This window comes from Quercus suber, unplaced genomic scaffold, assembly GCF_002906115.3.
Source record: "Quercus suber isolate HL8 unplaced genomic scaffold, Cork oak 2.0 scaffold_70, whole genome shotgun sequence".
Taxonomy (NCBI): Eukaryota; Viridiplantae; Streptophyta; class Magnoliopsida; order Fagales; family Fagaceae; genus Quercus; species Quercus suber.
Genome location: NW_027069535.1, coordinates 836,286 through 847,628, shown reverse-complemented (window position 1 = coordinate 847,628; position 11,343 = coordinate 836,286).

Here is an 11,343-nt window from a genome sequence, read left to right as displayed (position 1 = left end):
CATGTTTAATTGCTTCTTTACCACCCCAAGAACTAGTTTTGATCCAGTTTTTGAAGAGATTTTAAGGGTAGTGTTAGTTCACAGGTAACATTTTAAACCAATTACACATTAAAGCTACACTAATCACTAATCATAACTTGACTGCCAAGGAAAGATTTCTGCTAAACAATGAGTGACTCTAGAACAAAGAATATCTCTGCAGAGTTCTTTCCCAAAACTTCCCTAATTTTACAGAAACATGGTAGAAAAACTCATTTCAACCGTACATTTTGAATATGAAACTTTGTAGTCTCCTTACCATTTTATGCTCTGTCAAGCATTGGTATCTTAGCAGATAGAACAACTATCACGGTCATACCTTGTTAGAGTTGTCATCATCATCATGGCTAATCCCCCACCTCACCGTTCATTCAGGCAATAAATGTGCTGGTCTGAAAGCCGACAGGCCAACCACGCTTAAAGAAATGAGCTTTACTTTAAAGTCAATTCTGAACACCACCGTAATTTGAATTCATCTTTTGTTGCAGGCACTATAACCTTTTGAAAGGGTTCATATTTACTAAAATTCAATTAGATTTGTATTTCTTTAATCTCAGTGATTTCTGTATGCAAAAATGAGTATACAATGTAAAGTGAATGACTCACCAACGCACTGATTGAGTGAGCTTTAAAGCAATGTTTGCGACAACGAAGTGAATGAACACTTTTTAAATATTTAACTATCCGCTTAAAGGCACATGATAGGTGGTCATGACTCATGAAGGCAATAAATTGAGTACAATAAAATTTATCTCAGCAAAAAAAAAAAAGATGCTACTACTAGATACGTATCTAATATTTTTGCAGACTTAAGTTGTCATTTCCTTTTCTTTCACCTGCAAAAAGTTTTTAAATTTCAAAACCCCAAATCAACACCAGCCTAGACCATGGTTATGGTACACTGGTTTGTCAATAATACCACTCACATACCTCATTTAATTTGAAAGTAAAAAAATTAGATCAAACCCACCAAAACAGACCTGGTAAAGTTTCGGTAATGTTTTTACAGACTAATCACCTCCTACTCTTTTATTAATTAGAAAAAACGAAATTAAAACTTGACAATAAATCAAAATAATTTCTTAGACCACCCTAAAGGATTACTGGTATAGATAGGAGAACTACACATATATGAGAATGCACTTTTCTCTCATAAACTATACTCTATTTTATATTTACCATCTTAAACTATGAGAATGCACACTTAACCTTCCTCAACTTTTATGCATGTAACATCCTTCTAAACTATTACTTGTGAAACACCTTGTACCATATCTAATGGGTAATATTTAGAAAAGTAAATGTGTATTATCATAATTTAAGTGTAAAAAATGGTATAATTTATGGGAGTAAGATAGTTTAAGCGCGTAAAAAAATAGATAAGGGAGAAAGAGAATTGATTGGTTTATATTATTTTAATGAGTTGTAAGTAAAAAAATGTATAATTTAGGAGACAGATGTAATAACCAAAAATAAAAGTGCTAAACTTAAAAGGATTAAAAAAAATAAACCATAGTAAAAAATGTGTTATCACGTGTGATTATTAACTAGAATGACATCCAATTAGCTCATACAGATCATTGGAAGAGTTAGGCAAAAAAAATTTGTTGTCTAAAAGTTTACATTGGAACAAAAATAAGTGCACTAGAAAATAGAAATATTCTCTCCCACGCACACAACAAGGCCATTATGGGTTTATTTAAGATTACTTTATAGTACTAACATGGACCATTGTTGCGTACTTGTCACATAATTAATTAGCAAAAAAAATATACTTGTGACACATTATACAAGTCACGAGCAGGGCATAGAAACCAAGAGAAGGTTCTCGAAACCATAGTATGAAAAGAATCTCAGGAATCAATACCCACGACAAAATCCGAACCTTACACCTGTGCGCTGTGAATGATAGATCTTTTTGCCTCAATTTGAACAAGCTGTTGTTTTGCACAATCAACGTGTCCATTTACACAGGTCGGTCCCTGTGAATGTGAGAGACTCTAATATTTATGCGTTTACGGAATCGCTATGATTGCGCCCTGTGGCCGTTTTTTTTGTTAAATCAGTCTTTTTTCCCGGAAAAGTGCCATACCATCTCTGCGTACGCGTCTATCTAACGCGTGAACTGTGAATCAATAGCGCAAAACAATCAATCAAATCAAACACGTTATTAATAATTTGAGACGGAGGAATATTTATTTATCGGATACAGTTTTTAAAAATTAAGAATGTTTATTTAATTTTATTTCATATTTTTAAATAAAAAATAAAATATTATTCTTCTAAAAAAATAATAATAAAAAGGAAAGTTTGAACTCATCATCAAAATGAGAAACTTTTCCAAATTTGGTTTATTATCATATTGAACCAGTTTGGAGTTTATTCACATATTAGTAAAATTACAAGTGTTGGGACTTTGGGCCGAGAGCCCGTTATTCGGGTATATAATGGACCTAAGGCCTAATCTGAGGACTAAAGGCTTTCGAGAAGGGGGTGAATGTTGTCAAAAGGGCCCATGTTGGCAAATAGAGAAGTTAGTTTAAATTATGACGACCTAGGGGATTGTGTCGAGAATAAGAGCCATCTCGGCTGATCGAGACTGATGTTCGTAGAGATGGTTTGTCATTCGAAGGAACATCACAAAAATATTCAGTTGATATGGATAAGCACTATGGAAACTCAGGATAGGGAAGAGTTCTAAAATATCTAAGGAGAAAGCTGCTACATCAGCATTAAATGCACTGTAGCTAACTCTTTAGTCACATTAATGTAAAAATGATACCTAAACAGTGGGTTTTATCCTTACAGTTACTACATAAAGATTTAGGGGAGGTGTTGATGGGACAAGTATCAATACTAACCATCTAGCATGCACGTAGAAGATGGGGGTGAAAAGAAAAAGGAGTATAAAAGAAAGTAGAGGCAACAAGACTGAGGGATCAAAAAATTAGAGAAGAAATACTATAGCAATTTAAAACCAAACTTGTAACCATATTTAAGATCATTATATAAGAACCAGTCTCCTTGGATATTGCAGAGGACGTTTATTATTCATTTTACATTTGTCTATCTTCATTCTTTCACCATCAACCTACTAAATCTATTGTTCGATTAATTAAAACCCAGTTTTCTAACCCATTTTTTTACAAATTCATTATTTTGGACTTTTTGGGCCTAAGTTCATTTATATTAATGTCTTAACTGTAGTTAAAATTATATATATATTTAAGAGTTTATTTACAAATTTATACAATTCAATATAAAGTCTATATATAAATATATCTATACACATACATGAATATAAAAATCTTTTTTTTAGGAAGATATAAACATCTAAACTTATGAGCTATGAACACATTACTATGTTTGATCTTAATTCATTCAATAGCTTATTTTAAACTAAATTTAAACTTAAATTATGTTAAATATACAAATATAAACAAGGTGAGGCTTAGGTTCAGTGCATTCAGTGCACTGAACCCATTGAGATGGCGACACGTATTATTATTTCAACGAGTCCAATGCAACTTGACACTAAACCCAAACCTTACCCATATAAAACAGAATTTTTTTTCTTCTAAACATTTTTTTAGAAGGTTCTTCAAAACATCTTGATTGATTTATAGTCATTTATTACAAGTGCTACTAAATGGGCCAAAAGTTTAAACAGAAAATAATAAAAAAAGAGTCTTATTATAGTTTTAATTTGTACATTTTTCAAATGGAGACTAACCTAATTCAAATTCTCATCTTCATTATTGAAATTATTAAATTATTGTAGATTATAGTTAATTCAAGTAAAGTTTTTAATGATTCAATAATAGATTTAGAGTTTAATCTTTACTTACACTAATTACAGATGTTATAGATTGAAATTTTCTAAAAAAATTATTGACTTACTATTCCAAAAAAAAGAAAAGAAAAAAAAGAAAAAGAAAAAAAAAGTAGGAGAACAGCACTAGTAGGGTAGTAAAATATGAATGAAGTTAAAACCGAAACCACGTATTTGTATTGTACACGAAACGACGACATTTATTAGGTTCACGATCACGCGCACAAGAAAAGTAGTGGTAGAGAGTCGTTAGAAATCAGAGTAGTGGGGGCCCACAACGGAAACCAGCTGTCACAACTCAGAATAATCGCCAGCCTGTAAACCGCTCAGCTACCCATGACCTCTCTCCCTATATAAACACTCGCTACAACAATTCCTTTTTCTCATCTCCACACACATAAACAAACCCAAACGCTATCTCGCTCTCTCTCTATCTCTCTCAAAAACTCAAAACCCTAAACAGTGATTTTCTCTCGTTCGCTCATTCATCAATGGCTCTCTATAAGGCTTCGTTGATGGCTCTCATGGCTCTCCTCTTCACAGCTCTCTCTCTCATCGGAGCTGCCCACGCTCAAGTCGAGGCTCCAGCGCCCAGCCCAACCTCCCCTGCCGCCGCCATCGCTCCATCCGTCGCCTCCGCTCTCTTCGCCGCCGTTGCTGCTCTCGTCTTCGGATCGTCTCTCAGGATCTGAGGTGTTCGTTCGTTCGGTCGTGCTCGTGCTCGCGATCGCGATCGTGACGTGTCATTCGCTTCATTGGTCGCGATGTTGAGTCGTCGTATGGCTTTTTCTGCTTATATGTTCAGTTTGGTATGTTTTAGTGATATGATATTTATGTAGGTGAGAGAGTTTGGTAGTGGTGCACAGACGGTAGAAAATACATAATGCGTGGTGATGGATTTTATTTTGGCTATGGTTTGAGACGATTATTACTCTATGTTATCATTTGTAGTAAATAATTGATTATTCTTCTTCTTTCTTATTTTAGATCTGAGATTTTCTTTGTGTTTGTGTTTTTCTCGTTCTGTTAATTATGCGGTTCCTATTTTTTCACTCTTGCGGTTAAAAGTGCAAACGGTTTATTCTATTTTTAGCTTAATTATAGTTATGTTTAATCAGTGAATAATTAATTATTTTGAAAACTAATAAACGTTTTGGATGGAGGAAATTGTGTCTGGATTTGTGGTTCTAATATCAAATGTATTATTTTTTGAAATTTACCTTTGAAACCTGTAATGAAGTAAATATCAAATATACGTTTTTTTTTAATACATGAAGTAATTGGTAAATTGAAATCTCATCTTATAGTGATGGCTTCAATTTAAATTTTATGGTATCCTTAGTTTATCGAACTGTAAAATTTTAAATTGTGTACCAATTTAAACCTTCAAAATTTTAATGGATTGCCAATTTTTTTTTAAAGTTGGGATTTGAAACTAACAAACTTGCTTGCAGCAATTGTTAGCGTGTAAATTCTTAGCGTGTAATTTTCTTAAATTAAAAAAAAAAAAAAAAATGATGAGTGGGGTGGTTAATTTTGCCTTCCTGATTTGAATAATGAAAGCATGGAATTTTGAATATTGTGTTTGGGAGCGTGGTATTGGGTTCCCATCACTTTCGTTTTGGACCAGATAGTGATGGAATTTATGTTTGAGAATAATTTCAAACCAAAATCAACACTTGTCACTCTTGGGTCCTCTTTGTTGGTTTGATCAAATTTCTTAGTTCGTAAGTTAATTGTCTTTACGCTTATGTACAAATTTGCCCTTCCTTAACCTATCACCAATCATTCAAGAGAATCACGTGTTCTGCCTTGTGAATTCGAAACGATTTTTGACTTTATCGAGAGAGTAGGACAAGGGATAATTAAAACTGCAACAAAAACTGAAACACATAATGGCACAAGTAATTTCGCTAGGTGTGTCACTGTCACCCTATGTACTAAGCGATAAATCTGAATAAAGATTTTAAAAAAAAATTTATTTTTATTCATAGTTGTTTATGTATGCAATGTGAGAGGCAATTAGGCACATAATCAAAGTGGTGCAGTGATGGACCAAGATTGCTCATAATCAAACTAATGTTAATGAGAAGTATGCAAAAAAAAAAAAAAAAAAAATCGTTTTCATAATATTTAAGTAAATAGCTTTGAAGGAAAGTACTCTCTGTACCGAAATAGTTCAACCGTAAAAATGCATCAACCATGTGGTTGGTGGGGTGCAGGAGAATAATGCATTGGTGCGCACTTCCTACGGTTGGAGTGTGATTCTTTTGGGGGAGTGGTATATAACATAATATTATAGTTGTTGCATTATTCTTTTAAAAATAATGCTATAGAGAATTTTATTTATAATAATTTTCATAAGAGAATAAATTATTTGATATTGGAGTAGTTCACTTTTATATATGATTTGAAAGAATTTTATGACGTACCAAATTGTGTATTTTATGATGTACCAAATTTGTGTCACGGTATTACTATGTATGTGTTGGAATCCACAATGGATCCATAACATGAGTGGTAGTGGTGTGGAAGCACACCTTTAAGAACTATAAAAATAATTCCACACTGACACCTATGAGATTAATAAGGCTAGAATATCTGTTGATTCGTATTGAAAATTCCTATGCCAAAGTTCTGGAATGGGTGAAAATAATGTGTTGGCTAATCCGATGTCCCCCCTCTAATTTTGTTTACCAGTACTGTTCTTCTCACCTTCCTTTTTGCTTTTGTTTTGTACAATTGTAATGGTAAAAGATGCAAACTCGCTTTCTGCTACAATTGAAATGACTTAAAAATTTAACTCAATTTTTTTTCCTTGCTTTGACAGAGGACTGATTACTGATCATGAAAGCTGGGTTAATTTGGTTGAGTTTGATAATTGATTGCGTTTATTGCTTACCTAATTCTTGGTTATTGTGGGCTCCAGTTCGTGGATTGGTTAATAACTTAATACAGCTATTATTAACCAAGCGTTATTTCACTGACATCAAACAAGTAATCAACCCCCCCAACTTTGAAATGGGAACACATTTTTTAATTACTTCATATTTGAAATAACTTGGCACAAGAGGTTGACAATTTTAGTATTTTTTTTTTTTAAATTTTTATAGGGGATATATAGCTACCCTCTCATAGCAAATCATGTGAGATTTAGAGAAGGTTTGTTAGGGTCAAATGGTTTGGTTCAGTTGGAATTCCGTTTTAAGATTTAAAACTCATCTTATAAGATGAGTTTTTACAAGGTGGTCTTCAAGAGATCATGCTAGGATTAAGAACCCAATCCTTTGGTTTGGGTGAAACTATTGATATTTCTTTTTCCCATAAATTTGTATTTTATTTAACCAAATGGGAAGTACATGCCTGAAAACCCCAAATTTGTACTTTAACACAAACAGTACACCAGTAGAAAATATTTGCACAATAAAAGGCAAAATAAAACTTTATCTCCTATCAAAAACATGAAAAGAACTCAACATACGCTCTAACACAAAAGATCATTTGAAAGATAAACTATAAATGCAGTAAGAAAGTTGTATTTGTTATTTGTGGCCTCTTTTACAAATAATGACACCTCTTTATATAGCAAAAGTGAGATGCAAGACTATAAAAACTAAAGAGTCATGTAATGCATTAAATGTCTTAGATGAATACTTACAAGCTAAGAAAGGGATCACAACTATTATACACTTACGTTTAGCTGTCATGAAAGAATAAAATAAAAGTTGTTATATTAGGGTCCGTTTGATTCGCGTAAAATATTTTTCGGAAAAGGAAAATGCTCTTAGGTTGTTTGGCTGTCTTGGAATTCGTTTTATGGAAAATCAATTCTGGTGTTTCGTTCGTTCAAACATTTTACGGAAAATGCTTTCTATTTTCCGGAAAATCAATTCTCATGTTTGATTCGGTCAAATATTTTACGAAAAATGTAAGACTTTTTTTATGGAAACTCAATTCCCATGTTTTTTTTTTGTGGATCATTTTACGGAAAATATGAAATGCCTTACAAATTCCTACACCTGCATTACCTAGACAAATTTGTAACAGTACAAAACTAATCATCCACTTCAACATCAAAAATAATCATTCAAATTCAAATACCTGCATTGCCTAGACATATCTGTAACAGTACAAAAATAATCATTCACTTTAACATCAAAAATAATCATTGAAATATACCCATAATATTTATATAAAAACAGCCACATCAATCGTTTCAGGTGGCATTACACCTCCATGGTGTACAAAAATGATACATACTCGTGATATTTGAACAGTACGAATATATAATTTGGGCTATTGTATCATCCCAATAATACAAAAGACTACATATTTAATACAAATAGCAGGTCAATACTAGTACTACAACAACAGTTAATTCCTAAAGCTACCGCCACAATCAACATGAAACAGACAAGTCAAAGTTGTGCGAACAAAAACCATCCAACCATAGCTTTCTCAACCTAGCATTCTTGGCTAGAAATTCTCGTGTTGCCTTCTCATTTTCACAAAGGTGATCAAACACAGTTGCAAGCATGTCTTCGCTATACCCATCCGCCATCATAGCCATGACCTCATTGTAAAGAGTTGTGTAATCCACCGAGCCTCGGTTGATTTCTTTCAGAGCCACAGCTATTTCTTTCAGCTAATTAGACAAATCAGTCAGCACACTATCATCAGTAAAAGTTCTGCACATAACCCAACTAGCCAAATTCTAAAAAAACTCACAGCAAAAACCAGAATGGGTCAAGCTTCAAAATTTCATATAGAGTTTAAATGAAGCATAGCAAAATTTCAAGCTCCAAAATTTCATACACAGTTTCATACCCAACTAGCCAAATTCTCACCAATAGCACAGCAAAAACATTGATCACCCTAAACCCAATCATCAATAATACACAGTTTAATTAAAAAATGGATAATTAAAAAAAATTAAATAAAAGCAGTAAATATTTATATAAATAAATATATATGTATATATAATGCGATCAGATCGGGATGTGGATTGGAGGCACGGTGAACCGGAGAAGGAAAACTCATCGTGGGTGTGCGTTTGTGCTGGATCGGTGTGGTGGCTGAGCTCGGCGTGACCCGGAGTGAGCTGGATCGGTGTGGTGGCTGGATCGGAGGCACGATGCGAAGGCTGAGCTCTCTGGGTTTCTCGGTGTGGTGGCTGGATCGGAGGCACGGTTGAGTGGTTAGAATAGTGTTTCCGTGGCGAGGTGAGCTCTGGGTTTCTCGGTGTGGTGGCTGGATCGGAGGCACCGTTGAGTGGTGGAACGGTGTTTCTCGGCGAGGTGAGTTCTGGGTTTCTCAGTGTGGTCTATTCTTTCTCAGCGTGGTCTCGGTGAGGTGAGCTCTGGATCTCTTCGAAGTTTCTCTAGCTCTCTCTTTTGTGCGTGACTCGAAAATGGTTTGAAGTGAAAATGAGAGTGTAAAACCATTTTCGGGTCAAAGGAGTAAATAATGGTCAACTAAAACCTATTTTTTGAAAAATTTTATTTTCCTTGGCTTCAAAACAATGGGGTCAAGTGGTAAATGATTTCCTGAAATCATTTACCACCAAAACAAACGGACCCTTAGCCTATTAGGTGTTGTAGATAAATAGTTATTTATACTTATAAGTAGATTCTTCTTTTTAGACTGGACTTTTATATAGTTCAAAATTACCCTTGAACCTTACATAAGAAAAACTTGAAGACAACCTGATAAAAATATGTGAAAGTTGCTACGTCCACAATAATTTTATAACATTTTAACAACAAATCATAGGTGGTTAGTTGTTATTAGTTTAAATTTGAACTTAATACTAAGATTACTTTTTTGCTCCAACAATAACAACTAGTAACAACCTATCACTTAAGATTTGTTGTAAAAATGTTGTGAACATATCATTTCTCAAAATATATCTTAAACTCCACTTAAAATGCCTACAAAATATGACACTCCTACTAATACATGTTTTCAAAACAAACTTATTCAAAATTAAAAAAAAAAAAAAAATATGACACTAGACAAAAAAAAAAAAAGCCTCATCTTTTTACGCATGTGACCAGCCTAATGGCTAGTACAAGTTTAAAGTTATATCTTTACTGTTTGCAAATATGTGGGAAACTTCTCCCATACTTATCTTGTCCATTCTAGACAAAGTTCTTAATCCTTATACGAGTCATCATTCTACATTCTAGACAAAATTCTTAGTCCTCCTACAAGTCATCATTCTACATGTCACGTCGTTAAGAACAATTCTATATATTGCACCAATTATGGTATCCGGTGGTTGTTCAACCTTGCTTAAGAATTGAAAACTTCAACCCTGTCTTTGATCACTTTCCCAATTAAGCTTGACATGCAAACTGACAATTTTTCTTCTAATCATATAATTGTTGGGAGTGACATTCCACAATCTTCTACCGAAAATATAATTTTTTTTAAATGGATAAACAATTGCAAATCTCTATTTTTTGTGTTTTTCACAAAAATAAAAAACACTTAAAAAAAAATATATATATATATATATATATATATATAAAGTGTGTTTGGATACCGCTTATTTTGCTGAAACTGAAAACTTATTACTGAGAAAGTACTGTAGATAAAGGTAAAAGTTAGTTGAAATAGTACAGTAGGGCCCATAAATAGTAACAAAAGTGCAGTAGAATTTATGAATAGTAACAAAAATAAACTAAATAGTAAAATAATTTTAATTTTCCATACTAATTTAAAGGCACACAAAATGTCTCCATTTATAAACTTATGTTTAATGGGAATCCCAAACAAAAACAAAAAATCCTTTAGGCATCCACAAAACATGTGTGAAAACACCTTTCTAACAATAATTAACATGAACGCAATAATAGATCACTCTTCCTCAGGTTTTTCCTACCGTCAAAAAAGCCTCTAACCTACTATTAATAAGTGCTAAGTATTCGAGCAAAGTGATACAAAACCTGAACTAATTTTTAACCTCGAAGCCTTATGCAGACAACACATTTTCATCTATACTTCTTCAAAAAATGAAAGTTGATTAAGTTGAGGTAGTGAAATCATTCAAACAACAAACTTTTAAAGCTTAAGCCTGTTATTTTATGATTAGAAACATGCAATTTAAAATTTAAATAGTGTTCCAACTTCCAACAAGAAATTGATCTGGATTCTAGACTCTGCTATACATGGAGGATTACGAACATTGGGTACAAGAGTGTTGAACGTGGCATTAACTTCTTTGGAGCAACTTTCCTTAATCTAAGGAGGACTTGATTATCTAACCACGTCATTCTAGATTTACAAATAAACTTTTCACAACAATAGGTGGTTTCATAATACAAATATTAAATTAGAATTTACACCCTTATCATTTAAGGTCATTTTGATTTTGATACTTTTAAGTTTTTTTTTTTTAATTTTTTTTTATTTTTTTTACAAGATATAAATTATACTATAACATAATCTAAGTGTATATGTGTATGAAT